The sequence below is a fragment of the Vipera ursinii genome (assembly GCF_947247035.1).
Source record: "Vipera ursinii genome assembly, chromosome: 2".
In the NCBI taxonomy this organism is placed as follows: domain Eukaryota; kingdom Metazoa; phylum Chordata; class Lepidosauria; order Squamata; family Viperidae; genus Vipera; species Vipera ursinii.
The window spans coordinates 291,672,969-291,689,817 of record NC_139513.1 but is presented as its reverse complement, the minus strand read 5'-3'; the positions used below and the strand labels follow the sequence as shown (position 1 = coordinate 291,689,817).

The following is a 16,849-nucleotide window of genomic DNA, read 5'->3' as shown; positions in this document are numbered from 1 at the left end:
AAACACGAATATCGGCAGCCTGAAGCACAGAAGGGAGAAGGGGGTCATGATTGAAATCTTAAACTCCCAGGTGATTAAGGGGAGCGCATAAAAATAAATGTCATGCGTTGGAAGCCCATTCAGGGAAATTTTACACCTGGGGTCTGAATTAAGTCTCTTAAAAGAGTAAGGTTGTCGCAGCCAAGATTATTGCAGAAAACAATTGAAAAAGCATTCAGGCTACTTTCACTCCCTCCTCTGGAACTGAATGCCGGAATTTAATACCGGATAGTCCTTGACTTACGACCACAACTGAGTCCAAAATCCCATTGTTAAGCAAGACAGTTTTCCAGTGGCTTTTACCCCATTTTACTTTCTTCCCACAGTTAAGTCAATCACTGCAGTGTTCAGTTACTATCACGGTTACTAAATGAATCCGGCTTCCCCGTTGACTTTGCTTGTCAGAAGGTCGCAAAAGGGGATATAACATGACCCAGGTTGCGGCAGCTGTCATAAATACGAGCCAGTTGCCAAGCGGCTGAATTTTGATCGCGTGACCCTGGGGATGCTGCAACGGTCGTAAGTGTGAAAAGTCCTAAATATCTTCTTTTAGTACTGTTGTAACTTCAAACGGCCACTAAACAAACTGTTGTAAATCAAGGACTACCAATAGAGTAGAGCAGGGGTGTCAAACTCAATTTCATTGAGGGCCGCATCAGCATTGCGGTTGGCCTCAGGGGGCCGGGTGGGTGTGGCCAGGGTGGGCGTGGCCTACTGGGTGGGCGTGGCTAGAGTGCGTATGACCTACTGGGTGAGCATGGCCAGCTATACATCGTTTGCATCAAGGGTGCCTATGGGGGCCTGGGCAGGAGTGGGACAGATCTGAGGGTCTCTGGCAGAAGGAGGGTCTCTGGGCCAGGGCCAAGGCAGTGGGGTCCGTTCCCTCACTGTTTCCAGGATGGCTTCGCGGGCCGCATGAAACCACTTCGCGGGCCGGATCCAGCCCCCGGGCCTTGTGTTTGACATGTCTGGAGTAGAGGGACGCGGTGGCTCAGTGGGTTAGGACGCTGAGTTTGTCTATCAGAAGGTCGGCAGTTTGGCGGGTCGAATCCCGAGTGCCGCGTAGCAGAGTGAGCGCCTGTTACTCGTCCCAGCTTCTGCCAACCTAGCAGTTCGAAAGCACGTAAAAATGCAAGTAGAAAAATAGGGACCACTCCGGTGGGAAGGTAACAGCGTTCTGTGCGCCTTTGGCATCTAGTCATGCCGGCCACATGACCACAGAGACGTCCTCGGACAAGCGCTGGCTCTTCGGCTTTGAAACGGAGATGAGCACCGGCCCCTAGAGTTGCAGGGGAACCTTTACCTTTACCAATAGAGCACCTGAAACTCCACATTAAGATGGCTCCTGGTTTGGTTTGCAAAAGAACATTAAGGCTTGGTCAACCTTACTGAGTTCTTTGATTCCATCTGAAGGCTCTTTCCTTTTCCTCATGTGTTGTGTTACGTTTTGTTGCCGGGACACTTCTGGTGAAACCAGCTAATGGAAAGTATCAGGGACAAGCAGAAGGGACCCCTGTGTTTCTTATCGTCCCATCAGCTCAGGACCCCCAAGGACCAACCAGGTTTTTGGCCAACTAGCCACAAACAGTGATTCAGCTCCTGGATAGATCTGTTGAAAACATCCACATTTCCCACGGGAAAGACTTCCATCCCGTCTGCACATTGATTAACGATTATATTTTGAGAACCTTTTTTTTAAAAAAAAATCTGCATCAGCTACGGTGGCCCACTGGACCGCCTGACAACGGAGGATCCATACAATAATTTAACCGTCAGTTACAAATGAAATGAGGGGTCCTTGGTGTTCTCTGAGCTTGGTTGCTTTCTTGGAGATGTTTCATGAGCCAACTAGGTAACATCATCAGTGCTAGAAGGGAGTGGGGTTTGCAGAGTAGAGGAGCAGGGAGGAGGAGGAGGAGAGAGAGAGAGAGAGAAGGGGAGAAGGAAGAGGGGGAAGACTGTGAGGATCCTTGGCGCTCTCTGAGTGTCAGGACCCACCCCAATCCACGTCTTAGGAAAACAAAAACTCTTGGAGTCAGTTCTAGTCCAAAAGGAATTTTTACTAGGACATGTTTGGTTGTGGAAATACAAGACAGGACCTGGTATTGTTTTACAGATTGAGACTTTATAAGGAGTTCCTGGTTCAACCCACCTTCCCTCAACCCCATTTGGTCAGCCCCCCCCCCCCATCATTTACTTCGTGTCATCCCTTTCGTGGGAAAAAGGGATCTTCCGATCTTTTACGGTTATTGCCTTCTTCCTTTACAGATTCAAATGGAGACACAGGCCAGATGCCTCCTTCCCTAACCCTCCCCTTTGTTCCCCCAGTTCAAAAGGTTTCCCTTGGTCTTTGAAATAACCTAAGGCAGGCTGAATCCACATCCGCTCCTCCTTCCTCGGGAGATGGCAGAATCCAGGAGGGGGGGATAATGTTTTAAACATACATTTATGAATGTGATATAAATGGATTCAGACACTGAGCTTGGTTGTTGTTGTTTTTTGCATCTTTCATGACCCAACTAGATAGCATCATCAGTCTTAGAAGGAAGGGAGTTTGTGAGAAAGAGACGGAGACGACTGTGTAGTCCCAACTGCGCTCTGAGCTTGTTTTTTTCCCCTGCAGACATTTAACGACCCAACTACATAGCAGCATCAGTGCATCCGAAGGGTACTAATGATGTGACCGAGTTGGGTTATGAAACGTCCGCAATAAACCCACCAACCCAGAGAGCACCAACCGACTCCACAAGTCGGTTCCAAACTGGACAGCAACTTTTGCTCAACGTGTTACCCAAAACAAGGCTGAATCCCAGGTCTGTATAGTTTCGGGGAGATTTTTAGCATTCCACTCAAAGCGATTTCCTTCCGTCCCCCTTTTTTTCCTATGCCTTGTGCAAATCCAGGAATATAAATTGAGTTCAGACAATATCGGTTGTGCCAAGATGGCTCTTGATCAGGCACCTTGTTGGGGGTCAATTCTCCATTTGGGAGGCTCCGGAGTCTTGATGGCCCTTGCTAAGACTGGCTACTTTCTGGGTGTGCCTGGGGGGGGGGTCCCCCTAAAAATGAAGCAAGGTTTTAGCAGACCAAAAGTAGCACCTGCTCTTTCTGACTTCCTCAGGTCAGGCTGGATGGAGGCCATCAAGGTCAGGGGTCTTCAAACTTGGCCCTTTTATGACTTGTGGACTTCAACTCCCAGAATTCCTCAGCCAGCCTGGCTGAGGAAGTCTGGGAGTTGAAGTCCACAAGTCATAAAAAGGCTAAGTTTGAAGACCCCTGATCTGGGTGGTGGGGAAGCTTCTGAAACTAAACCAACTGGCCTTCTCCAACCTATTTGGTGGGTCTGTGGGGAGATGGCCACCACGTCCCCTTGGTGTCTCACAAGACTTCACAAGCAGCCATGCTTTTTCCAGATTTTGCAGACATGATACAGACACCTGAACATGTGTGCTGCATCAGCCAGACAACCGCAACAGGGCACATGCATCCTTCCTCATCCTACCTCTGGGCTGCTTCCTCTTAAGCTGCACCATTTTTGTCTTTAGTGGAAATCACACCCGATAGCAATATTCCTACAATGAGTTTGCCAAAATCCAAACAGGTGGCGCTTCCAGCGACGGGATGGAGAAATCTCTAAAGCGTGCCAAGTGAACCTCACGGTCCTCTTCCCCCGTGCAGAATAGCAGCTCCAGATCTTGGGGAGGAACGCAACGTTTTCAAGCGACTTCGCAATCGACCACGTGGCACTAATTAGTCACGAGACCCATGTGCAGGACACATAAATAGCTCAGAGGCATCCATGGCTGCTGCGTTGCTCCTGACCAATTTGCCAATCAGAGCTTTGGGTTCCTGAAAGGATTCCTCAGAGGAATATTACATAGAAGCCAAGCGTCCCTAATTTATTTCAGCCTGCTATACGGATAAATCAGCCAGCCAGCCCAGTCAATTAATTGCACCCATTTTACTCAATAATTGAGTCAATCTGTTTTCGTTTTCCTGCCCGTCATGCAAAATGACAAGACGACGTGCTCAGATGATGCCCTAGTGGGTTGCAGATAGTCCTGAGTAGACAATAAGTAATTGGCGGCTTTTTCTTTTTTTTTTTTTATTGAAAAGTTTTAAAATACAGTTTTCCTTTAAAAAACCCCCCTTCCCCTACCCTCCTCCCCCCCTACCTCCCCCCTCCCCCTCCCCCCCCTAACTCCCCCCTTTCCCACCCTCCTTCCCCCCTACTTCCCCCCCTCCCCCCTACCCCCCCCTGACTTCCCAGAGCTAAATACAAGGTATATATCTAAAAAAAACAATCATAAACAATCATATACTAACAACTATAAACTCTAAAATCCATCACTCTCTAGCTTATATAAAATAAACCAATCCTTAATAATATTAAATATATATAGAAAACTAAGATAAAAAAAAACTAGCGTCATTCATGTTAAAAAAGAAAAAAAAACAGAAAACCTTCCTCCACTGTCTACATTCTTCCACAATTGTCTATTTACTAAACAAATTCTCATTTACACACCACAAACACCTATCCCTATTATCCTAATCACTCTCTAACCAAAATAGTCTATAATAGATAATTCTTACACAAATTAACCCACATTAGCCCATAAAGCTTTCTTCCATTTCCTCTGTAGTAAATTTAATCCATTAGTTCCACTGCTTAACTGTAAGTATTTAGTAAATTTAGTCCATTGTCCACTGCTTAGCTGTAAGTACATTATAGAAGTTCCATAGATTTCTGCAAGTCTTATTTTTTAATCTTCTTTGAACGTTTTAAAGCAGCACGCGTCACTCTCTGTTCTCTAGGGTCATCCAAAAGATTTATGGCTTGATCTCCTCCTACACCCTTCTCATCTGTTTGTCCATCTTCATCCTCTTGATATTCTCCTTCTCCAGATCCCTCTGCATCTTCCGAAAGTATTGATGGGATTACTTTTAAAACATTGTTGTAAAAATCACGCGCTTGCTTCACAGTAACCAAACAATACCTTTTGCCTTCATACGTCAAGCTCAAGCCAAGTGGAATCTCCCATCTGAACCTTATATCTCGTTGCTTAAGCTCTTGCACAAGAAATATAAAGTCCTTCCTTCTCTTTAAAATCTTTGGAGGAATTTCTTTTAAAACCAGAACTTCTTGATCAGCAATCACAACTTTAGTATCATAGGCAGCTTGTATAACTTCATCTCTAATTTCCCTTTTTAAAAAATAAACCACCACATCTCTAGGCAGCTTTCTCTGTTTAGCAATCCACGAGTTCACACGAAACACTTTGTCCATGCCTTGTTTTATTTCAGATGCTGGCTGATTCAATACCACCTCAAAAGCCTCTGAGACCAGCTGCTTTAGGTCTTCCTTAATATTCTCTTTTAAACCTCTAATTCTAACAGCAAACTGCATCTGGTAAAATTGAGCCAGACTCAGTTCGTTATCCATTTTGTCTTTTAACTCTTCAATTTCCAATACTTTTGCTTCTAATATAGCATTCTTTTGAGTCAAATCTTCCACTTTTTCCTCCAGATCTTCCACACATACAGCTACTTTATGCACTGAAGTCAAAATGTCTACCTTCATCTCTCTAAATTTCTGTTCCATCCTCTCTTCCATTCTCTCCTCCAATTTCTGCAATTTCTCCTCCATCTGTAGAAATTTAACACCCATTGATTCCAAAATTAACTGGGTATGCTTTTCAAGATCCTTCAATGTCAATACATCAGAAGAATGCAGCGCCTGCAATAATGAATGTTGTTGCACCGGAGAATTTCCTGCACTCCGGAAAGTTTTAGGAGGAGGTTTAGCCGCCATCTTTTACTTAAGTAATTGGCGGCTTTTTCGTTTTGCCACGTTCCTCCTGGGAGGTTATTGGACCTCGGCAGGGTTTTTTTGATAAATGGCTGAACACAAAACACTTTCCTAAAATTGCAGGCTAATTAAAACGGGAGCATCTCAGCCAAGCAGAATGTTCTGGAATCTACTTAACAAATTATTCCGCAGCTGGATGCAGTTTGATGGCAGTCAGTCTCCTTGGTTCTCCTTCGGAGGGTTTTTTGGGGGTGGGGGGGATGTCGATCCCCCAAATCTCACTATGTTTTTTCTTCTGGGTCCAGTTTGGAAAATCCCAAGTTACGGTTGCAGAGTCAGATCTGCCGGCTGAGATGCGTTTTGCAAACAGGAACTCCCAAAGCCTCAGAAACGGATAAAAGTTTAGCCATAATTTATCTGTTTCCTAACATTCTTCCTACAGATGCTTTTAACCTCTTAACAATTCACATGGCCGTAACTGAGTCCGTCCTTCTTGATACTGGTTGTCTTCTTCTTTTTTCCGGTCCAAAAACCTTTTCCAAAAAATGGATCTTCGCCACCTGTGTCTGAAGTAAAGGTGGTCCTCAACTTAGGACCACAACCGAGCCCCAAATTTCTGTTGCTAAGCCAGACAGATGTTAAGTGAATTTTGAACCCATTTTGCGAGCTTTCTTACCACCGTCGTTAAGTGAATCGCTGCAGTTGTTAAGTGAGCTACACCATTATTAGGTGAATCTGGCTTTCCCCACCCCACCCCCCAACCCCGGACTTTGCTTGTCAGGTCACAAAAGGAGGATCACGGGACCCCAAGGACACGGCAACCGTCATAAATATGAACCAGTTGCCAAAAGCATCTGAATTTTGATCACGTGATCATCGAGGATGCAACAAAGGTTGCAACTATGAAGAATGGTCATAAGTCACGTTTTTCACCGTTGTTGTAACTTTGAATGGTCACTAAATGAACTGTTGTATGTTGAGAACTCTCTGTATTATACCACAAAAACCCTGTAAAAATATCTGGTGTAGTGTTGTTCAACTTTGTGCACTTGAAGATGGGTGGACTTCCAACTCCCAGAATTCTCCAGCCAGCATTCCTCAGCCAGCCAACTCCCAGAATTTCTTATGGCTGGCTGGGGAATTCTGGGAATCGAAGTTTACCCATCTTCAAATTAAGAAATATTGATCCGGTGGGTGATAAAGTATGATGTATGAGAGAATAAAAGAATAACTGAGTTGGAAGGGACTTTGAAGGTCTTCTAGTCCAACCCCCTGCTCAAACAGGAGACCCCGTACCATTTCAGACAAATGGCTGTCCACTCTCTCCTTAAAATCCTCCAGTGTTGGAGCACTCACAACTTCTGAAGGCAAGCTGCTCCACTGGTTGATTGTTCTCTCAGGAAATTTCTTCTTAATTCTGGGTTGCTTCTCTCCTTGATTAGTTTCCATCTGTTGCTTCTTGTCTTTTGGTGCTTTGGAGAATAGGGTGACCCCTCCTCTTCTTTGAAGGCAAGGCTACACTCAATCACAGGGCTGGAAGGGACCTTGGAGATCTTCTAGTCCAACCCCCTGCTCAGGCAGGAGACCCTACCATTTCAGATAAATGGTTGACCAATTTCTTTTTTAAAACCTCCATTGATTGAGCATGCACAACTTCTAGTGCTGTGGTGGCGAACCTATGGCACGCGTGCCACAGCTGGCACGCAGAGCCCTCTCTGTGGGCACGCATGCCATCGCCCTAGTCCTAGGCCTTCAGCTGGGTTTTATAAAACCTTTTCGCTTTAGACCTCTGCTGCCGTGTGCAAAAAAAAAAGGTTCAGTCAATCAATCAATCAATTTCAACTTCTTGCGGGAAAAAAAAGATCTCGCAAAGTTGGAATTGACTGAACTTTTTAGTCCCACCCAGTCTGCCATTACCACCACAGCCACGCCCATCCAATGGGCCACGCCCATCCAATGGGCCACGCCCACCCGGCACCTGACGATAACATAAATGGGCTTTGGGTTGCAGTTTGGGCACTCAGTCTCTAAAAGGTTTGCCATCACTGTTCTAGTGGTAAGTCATTCCGCTAGTTAACTGTTCTCACTGTTAGGAAGTTTATCCTTAGTTCTAACTATCTTCTCTCCTTGATTAGTTTCCATCTGTTGCTTCTAGTTCTGCCTGCAGATTGTGTGTCTACCAATTTCCTCCATAATTATGTTTATTTGCCTCCTGATTTCCACAGGTTGAACCACTGTGGCCTCTCCCCCACTTCCTGCAAAGACCTGACACCCATCGCAATGACCAACACAAGGCTGACCAGTCTGGACTTGGGTGAGAATCCCCTGGAGGAGGCAGGGGTCTCCTACTTGTGTGAATGGCTTCTTCAGCCCACCTGCCAACTTCAAAGTCTCAGGTGAGCAACCTGGGATGGTATAAAGCGGGGGTCTTCAAACATGACCCTTTTGTGACTTGTGGACTTCAACTCCCAGAATTCCTCAGCCAGGCTAAGCTTGTAAGCCGCCCTGAGTCTTTGGAGAAGGGCGGGATATAAATGGAATTAAAATAAATAAAAATAAATAAAATAAGAAAGGGCCAAGTTTGAAGACCCCTGGTACAAGGACTTGGGCAAAGGGTGGAGTAGACCTCCAGGATCCCTTCAAGCCCTAGGATTCTATGATTCTATAACCCCGGTACAAATTCCCCCCCCCCATTCTCTGTCTCCTACAGGCTGTACTCCTGCAACCTCACGGCCGCCATCTGCCAGCTCCTTTCACAGGTCCTGGAATCCAGACATTCTCTTCTGGAGCTCAATCTGGGGGCGAACCCCCTGGGTGATGGGGGAGCAAAGCTGCTGTGCCAAGGGCTGAAGCACCCCTCTTCTGGGCTGCAGAGACTCATGTAAGTGGGGTGAGGGATTTCCTGATCTGAGCCCCTGGTTTTCCCCACAGCGTTTGGAGCCGGTTGGCAGCTGGGCACGGGGAGGCCAGTTTACACCCCACCCCCAATTTCTCCTTCAGCCACCACCAAGAGCAGCAGAGGGAGTAGGGAAGTGACCAGGACATTCTTCTCCCAGGAAATTTCTCAAGCTTGTTTCAGAAGGAAAAGGTTCATTCCAGAGCAGAAACGGAAATGAAAAGAAAAAAAAAGCATCCTGAATTTTAATTCTGAAAATGAAAAGAAATTTATTAGAAGATTAAAAGGTTGGGGGAAGATTTGCCTCCTGGTTGGATCCCCTGAGCAAATGGCAAAGTCACTGGCTGACTTTGGGCCAATCGCCAGGAGACAGTGAGTCCCACCTTATCCATGTTGAAGGAAAAGTCTTCAACGTGGTTCAGTCCAAGCCGGGAATAAACAACATGGCGACTGCTTTAGAAAGAAGGTTGCAGTTTATTGAAGAGGAGAGCCAGACAGGAAGATGGCTCTGGCAGAAAAGAGAAAAAGGGGTGAGCACATGTAGGGAGTGGGTTTTTATACCCTCTGGAGCCTTTTGTTTGGAGTTGTTTCCTGTTCCTGTTTTGAGGCTTTGCATTTCCTGTGTCATGTATTTTGACCTGTGTCCCTTTGGCCTCTGTGAGTTGATCCTATTATGTCCTGTCTTAGAGTTTGGGTGGGGTATGTAGATTTTAGGTGTCTTTGTCTTCTTAATCTTCTAGCTCCAACCTTCCTGAATGGCTTACACCTGCATTTCTACAGAGCTGGTTTCTGCTTGGGGGAGGGAGACTTGAGGCTATTAAGAAAAAAACTGGGCATTCTTTTCTGCCTCTTTAAGATCCTTTGAGGAAATATATTTTTCTGCCCTTTTAATATTTCCTTCTCCGAGGGGGGGGGCTGACTTCCCACACCCATGAAAGCCGGTTGGGTGATTTTGGGCCAATCAGCAGGAGATTGAGACTTCTAGCCCACCTTAAGCATGACAGGCAGCTGGGTAACTTTAGACCAGTCACCAGGAGATGGCGAGTTCTAGTCCTGCCTTGGGCACAAGAGCCAGCTGGATGACTTTGGGAAAATAGGAGGAGGAAGGTATGTTGCATATGCTCACTGCCTTATTTGTAAAATTAATAAAGGTGAGAAGCAAAACTAAATAACTATTTTTAATCAAACTTATATGCTGCCCATCTCACTGTCCAAGATGACTCTGGGCAGCTTAAAATATTTGCATCCTGCACACGCCCTCTGGCAATGCCTTCATCCTTGGTCCTTCGCTGCTGTCTCAACTAGACTTATAATAACCATCCTACAGAGCATGTAGCTGGTTGTGTGAATGTCACAGTTGTGCTTCTTGGAGACCTTTGCATGAGTCGGAAGTAGGAAAACACCCAAACAGGCACCCTTGCCCTCAGATATCACCAGCAATTCCCTTCTTTCTGTTTACAGTGGGGAAAGTGGCAAAAAAAAACAATCATGCGATCACGGTGTGTTTGGTAACCAGCCATAAATACAAGCTGATTGCCAAAGCACTCAGCAGAATAACAATGTTGGAAGGGACCTTGGAGGTCTTCTACTCCAACCCACTGCTCAAGCAGGAGATCTTATACCATTCCAGACAAATGACTGTCCAGTCTCTTCTTGAAAGCTTCGAGTGATGGAGCACCCACAACTTCTGAAGGCAAGCCCTTCCACTGATTAATTCATAACAGACTTGGAAGGGACCTTGGAGGTCTTCTAGTCCAACCCCTGTTCAGGCAGGAAACTCTATACCAGGGGTGTCAAACTGCCAGCCCGCGGGCCGGTTTCATCATACAGAAACCGTGCCCACCCCACTGTCAGCAATGGAAAAAAGATCACGATACGTCACGACACATTGTGTGATGTGGCTAGTCTGACACCCCTGCTCTATACCATTTCAGACAAGTGGCTTGTCAAGGTAATTATAATTTAGCAGCTGACCAGCAGAAGTGTTATATAGAGAATGAGTCAGCAGAGTATTTGGGGGTAGTATCCCTTTAAGAGACTGTGTCTGAGGAGAATTGCAGTTGGAATCTTGAACAGTTTGTATATAACAGGAGTTAGGCCACCTTGGCTCTTTTATGACTCATGGACTTCAACTCCCAGAATTCCTGAGCCAGCATGGCTCAGCTTGGAAACCTTTCCCTTTCCCCTCAGCATAGCTGGCTCAGGAATTCTGGGAGTTGAAGTCCATGTGTCATAAAAAAGCCAAGGTTGTCCACCCCTGGATAACTATCTTGTATTCTGTTTGCTCCCTGAATATTGTTGTTTCATGTTATATATTACACCACAATTCTTTGAACAAACCACTGTCAGATATTTGTGCTCCCGTGTTATCACAAGAAGAAAATGAGAAAAAGGCTGTGATAATTTACATTTTAAGCAACATGGTTATCCAATCTCTTCTTGAAAACCTCCAGTGATGGAGCAACCACAACTTCTGGTGGCAAGCCATTCCACTGGTTAATTGTTCTGTCAGGATATTTCTCTTTAGTTCCAGGCTGCTTCTCTCCTTGATAAGTTTCCATCCGTTGCTCCTTGTCCTGCCTTCAGGTGCTTTGGAGAATAGCTTGACTAAGATCACAATCTGGGTTTCTGGAATGGCTGGAACTCTGAGGGCCACTCCTAACCACCATCCATTCAGCGCCATCCTAACTTGGGTCCGTCGCTGAACAAATGTTTGTAGGTTGAGAACCAGAACAGGCAGTCCACGACTTATGACAACAAAATTTCTGTTGCTAAGTGAGACATTTGTTAAGTGAATTTTGCCTGATTTTACGACTTCTCTTGCATTATTTGTTAAGCAAATCACGGCAGTTGTTAAGTTAGGAACATGGTGGTTAAGCGAATCTTGCTTCCCCATGGACTTTGCTTGTCAAAAGGTCACAAAAGGGGATCACATGACCCCAGACATTGCAATTGTCCTAAGTATGAACCGGTTGCCAAGCATCCGTATTTTGTTCACGTGACCATGGGGATGTTGCAATGGTCTTAAGTGTGAAAAAAAGGTCCTAAGTCACTGTTTTCAGTGCCATTGTAACTTTGAACGGTCACTAAATGAGCTGTTGTAAGTCAAGGACTATCTGTAGCGAGGAAGGCTTTTCTGATCTCCCAAGCATGATGGGGTCACAGGTGTCCTTGTCTTCTATTGCAGTTTACACTCCTGTGTCATGACAGCCCTTGCCTGTGAAAACCTGGCCTCTGTTTTGGAGACTAGCCAGACCCTCTTGGAGCTGAACCTGGGTGATAACAGCCTGGGAGATAAAGGAATTAGGCAGCTGTGCCAGAAGTTGATACAAAGGCGCTGCAAGCTTCAAAAGTTGATGTAAGTGTACAGTTTGTCCAGGGACCTGGGAAAATAGTTTGACACACACACACACCCTCGTCTTTGTAGCGGCCCCTCAAATATTGGAATATTGCTATCCATAAGATAAATAATAAATAATTTTAAAAAATAATAGAGCTGGAAGGGGCTCCCAAGGTCCCTTCCAACTCTGTTATCATTGGGAATGGTACATTTAGCTTGTCTTTCTTTTATTTTCTTTTTTTGAGTGGATCTTGGTCAACGATCAAAATAAAGTCCTTTGAGCTTTGAGTGGGAACAGAGGTGACATCCTTGCCATCTTAAGTTGACTCTCATCTTCCAGCCCAGATTTGTTGAATTTTCCAGTCTGCCAAAAGATGCTATGAAAAATAAAGATGATTTAATCGCTGCATAATGTTTTGTCAGGAGGTCTCCCAACCACCTGGCCGGTGGGCAACACCCATATCAGCTTCCAAAACAAGGCCATGTGGCTCATGAATTTACGCCAGAATTTGCTCAAAAGGCTGACCTCTTTCGACATATCTCTCAGCAGAATACATAAGATAACCTTTATTGTCATTTTTTTTACTGTGGGCATAACGGCACACATAAAAAATGAAATTTAGTTGCCCGCTCTCAAAGTCAAACACATACATGACACACACCTAAACCATACTATATACAACATATGTATAGACCTACACCCCTACATATACAGAACAATAAAATATTAAATACTGTCCATCTTGAATATATAACGGAAGGAGAAAGCTTAAAAGTTCACAAGGTTAATGCTGTACGGAATGAAACTATGGCTGAATCTGGATGTTCTGCTACGGATACCACAAAGTCTCCTCCTAGAAGGTAACAAGGAAAACAGGTCGCGAAGAGGATGAGTACTATCCCAGAGATTTGCAAGCCAATTGGTGTTCTTGAGAGTGTCCCAATTCTGATGCTTTGCTTTGTTTCTCCTCCTTCCAGACTTACCATGAAATCGTTAAACCAAAACACGAAGTGGAAATTGAAGGCAGTTTGTGAGAAGAATCCTGGCTTAGTTCTGACTTCCTACTATCCTCCGGATTTTCCCCGCTTCCCAGGTGATGAAGAGTAAAGGTGGAGTTCACACCTGCTTTCCTTGGGCCCCTCAAGGATTGGAAGGTTGGTGCGATGGGTAGTAGATCTGGAAACCTTCAAAGGCCAGCTCAGCTCAGCTCAGCTTTTGCATTACCTGTTGCATCGCAGTCATACATCTGATTCACATGCCTGGCTATGAGGCTTATGGTAGCCCTCTGGACTTAGAGCAAGTGGGACTTGGCCATGTCGAAGATCTTTTCAACTGGGATCCCCTTCAGGGATCCATCCCTTCCATAATCCCCAACTAGCATGTCAGAAGAATATCCTGCTCCGGTTTGAGCCAGTATTTGCATAAGAATGACACCGGAGTCACTGCTTGAAGAAGAAGTAGTATATTCAACAAAGATGACTGGAGGCCTAAAGTTAAAACATATGAAGAAAAAGTTGTGGGAATTGGGTATGCCTAGTTTAATGAAAAGAAGGACCTGCAGCAACATGATAGCAGTATTCCAGTGTTTGAGAGGTTGCCACAAACATGAGGGGTTCAACCTATTCCCCAACACACCAGAAGGCAACACAAAACCAAGGGATGGAAACCAATCAAGGAGAGATTCAACCTAGAACTAAAGAGGAATTTCTTGACAGTGAGAACAATTAATCAGTGGAACGACTTGCCTCCAGAAGTTCTGGTTACTCCACCACTGGAGGTTTTCAAGAAAAGATTGGGCAGCCATTTGTCCTGAATAGTATAGGGCAGTGATGGCGAACCTTTTAGAGACCGAGTGCCCAAACTGCAACCCAAAACCCACTTATTTATTGCAAAATGCCAACACGGCAATTTAATCTGAATACTGAGGTTTTCGTTTATAAAAAAACAACTCATACATTAACATCTTTTGTCTTAAAAGAAAAAACACAATAACAAAGCTTTTGATTCAAACAACTTTTTACTGAAAGGTAAAAGTTTGCCTTTGGCATGCTTTTGAACAATTAATGTGATTTTTGCTGTTGTATGCATGCTGATAATTTGTCTAACCTTGGCTTATACTTTGTAAGTTTGAGAGCAACACGTGCAGCACTCAGGTCATTTGTTAATCTGTTTCTGGTGTCAGATTTGATATAATTCAAAGCTAAAAGCAGTGTGCTTGCTCCAGAGGCTTGTTTTGGCTAGGAAGGGGCTTGAGAAATGGCTTTTTCCTGCAAAAACTTAGCCAAAGAGCGAGGTGCGCATGCTCACAGAGAGGGCTCCGAGTGCCGCCTCTGGCAACCGTGCCATAGGTTCGCCACCACTGGTATAGGGTTTCCTGCTTGAGTAGGGGATTGGACTAGAAGACCCCCAAGGTCCTTTCCAATTCTGTTGTTCTGTTTTTCAAGAGCATAGAAACAGCCCTTGGAGTAGCTACAATTTTGGATATACAGGCTGGTAATACTTATAAGAAAGATGGTCCATTGTGAGGTGTGCGCGAATATGCCCTTTGTAATGTTTAATTTGGTGGACATGCAGTTCCAGTAGGGATGGCCTTATCTTATTTTGCTGAGTGTGTAGATCTTTTCTTTGGCAGGTGTCTATGTGCTGATTCTGGAATGCCACATCTATATGCTCAGGGAAGTTTGTATTATAAGGGATTTTCCCTGTTTGCTATTATTTGCTTGATTTAATCAACTTCAGCCTGGCTGTCAATTATCGGCTAAAACTAGTTGAAGAGTATTTGCAACCTTATATTGTCTTTGCAATTTAGTTTCTGAGGAGACAGTATTCTCTGAGCTTGGTTGTTTTCTTGCAGATGTTTCACAACCCAGACTAGGACTACTAGGACTGATGATGTTAACTAGTTGGGTCCTGAAATGTCTGCAAGAAAACAACCCATTTCAGAGTACCAAAGACCCCACATTCCTCCTCCTCCTATTCCTCCTCCTCCCTTCTAGCACTGATTATGTTACCTAGTTGGGTCCTGAAATGTCTGCAAGAAAACAACCAAGCTTGGAGAGCACCAAGGACTCTGAGCTACAAATATTCTCCTTTATTAATATACTGTCTTCTGGCTACAGGCACGTATATGATTAACGAAGTTCACAGGGAGTGCATGAATAAAATTACTTAAATTGTAAAATTATTTCAACAAGCATAAAGAGCTTCAGGGGGGAATGACCAGCATTTTGAACTGGACTGGGATGTTGACCAGCAACCAAATTGGTCCTACTCATGACTTGCAGGATTGTTCTGGACCCAGTTGTGGTCATAAATCGAGGACTTAGCCAGCAGTAAAAAAAAATGACCCCTCCTCTTTGAGGAGCACATGAGTGACCAGTCTGTGGTGCTTCATCCCTCAAGGCTTTCAAGAAGAGAGTGGACAGCCAGTTGCCCAGAATGGTATAAGGTCTTCTGCTTGAGCAGGGGATTGGACTACAGCAGTAGTGTCAAGACTGATTCGCCCTTTTACCCTCGCTTATAGCTTTACAGTGGGATGGGATGCAGAACTGGGAGGAGTGGTTTCTAGGCAACCGAGGCTTCTGAGAGCCAAGGTCACTAATGCAGGTGCTCAGCAGGGAAGTGGACTGTTTCCATAATAAGAACAAATGTTACTATTGGACAATATGAACACCTGGTGGGTGGGGATGAGGGAATTTATTGTTTAGCTAAGCAAGCCTTTGAGCTGGAAAATCAAGAGCTGGTTTTGCTTCTTCTGCGCCAATGTAAAATTTCAGTAAAGTATTAGACTCTTGGTAAAATCATGTCTGAGGAGTTTCTTTTTCTGGAAATGCCAACTGGACAGTTGACAAGCGGTCCCCAACCTTTGCGGCTTGGTGGCACGGCTAGGGGTGGGGGAGACAGGAACCAGGCCATACGAGCAATGGGCCGATGCTTGTGCACAGCTCAACTTGACTTCAAGTGTGCGCTAGCCTGCTGTTTGCATGAGTTGAGCTGCATGCGCATGTGCATGCCAGCCCACTGCTCACATGGCTCAGTTCCGAATAAGCCGCAGCCTGGTAGTGGGCCGTGGCCTGGGTGTTGGGAGCCTCTGGACTAGAGGAAGTTCAAAGCCCCTTCCAACTCTGTTGTTCAGTGGAAAGGCTTGCCTTCAGAAGTTAGTGGGTGCTCCATCCCTGGAGGTTTTTAAGAAAAGATTGGAAAGCCATTTAGTAGGAATAGTTTGAGTTCTTCTGCTTGAGCAGGAGGTTAGACTAGAAGACCTCCAAGGTCCCTTCCAGCTCTGTTTTTCTGTTAATTAATCAGTGGAAAGCTTGCCTCCAGACATTCTGGATGCTCCATCCCTGGAGTCTTTCAAAAAGAAACTACACAGCTATTTGTCCAGAATGATAGGGTCTCCTGCCTGAGCAGAAGGTTAGAGGACCTCCAAGGTCCCTCCAAGGTGCCTTCCAACCTTATTCTTTGTTCTTTCAGGCACTGCAGACCCTAAACACAACACTGCCAAAAATAAAGGTTTATTGGTGAAAAGGTACTGAAGAATAGAGCCAATTTACTTAACGGTCTCCAATTTTTGTCCCTGCACCCCACCATATTTCCCAGTTCTCCTGGTTTTGGAAAGTTCCTGGCTTTTCTTCCAGAAGCAGAGCTTTCCTTTTATGATGTTCCTGCAGAGATGGAGCTTCCCCTGCAGGATGCTGGTGAGGGTGGAGCTCTGCTTGTCCACAGACGTGGATGATGCTGATCTCCCTCCCTGTCCTCCTG

General features: G+C 45.1%; 1 protein-coding gene and 1 pseudogene across 2 annotated transcripts in view; both read left to right on the top strand.

The window, feature by feature from the left end:
• The window catches only part of LOC310635679 (uncharacterized protein), a 109,963-nt gene that overhangs the window by 32,133 nt on the left and 60,981 nt on the right, over window positions 1–16,849 (top strand). The gene's annotated exons all lie outside the window — the stretch shown is intronic.
• Window positions 8,077–16,849, top strand: part of LOC310635676 (ribonuclease P protein subunit p25-like protein) — a 69,754-nt pseudogene continuing 60,981 nt past the window's right edge. Inside the window, exons 1-3 of the transcript XR_014494481.1 lie at window positions 8,077–8,247; window positions 8,562–8,732; window positions 13,066–13,181. The product of XR_014494481.1 is annotated as a ribonuclease P protein subunit p25-like protein (transcript). The remainder of the gene's footprint in view (window positions 8,248–8,561; window positions 8,733–13,065; window positions 13,182–16,849) is intronic.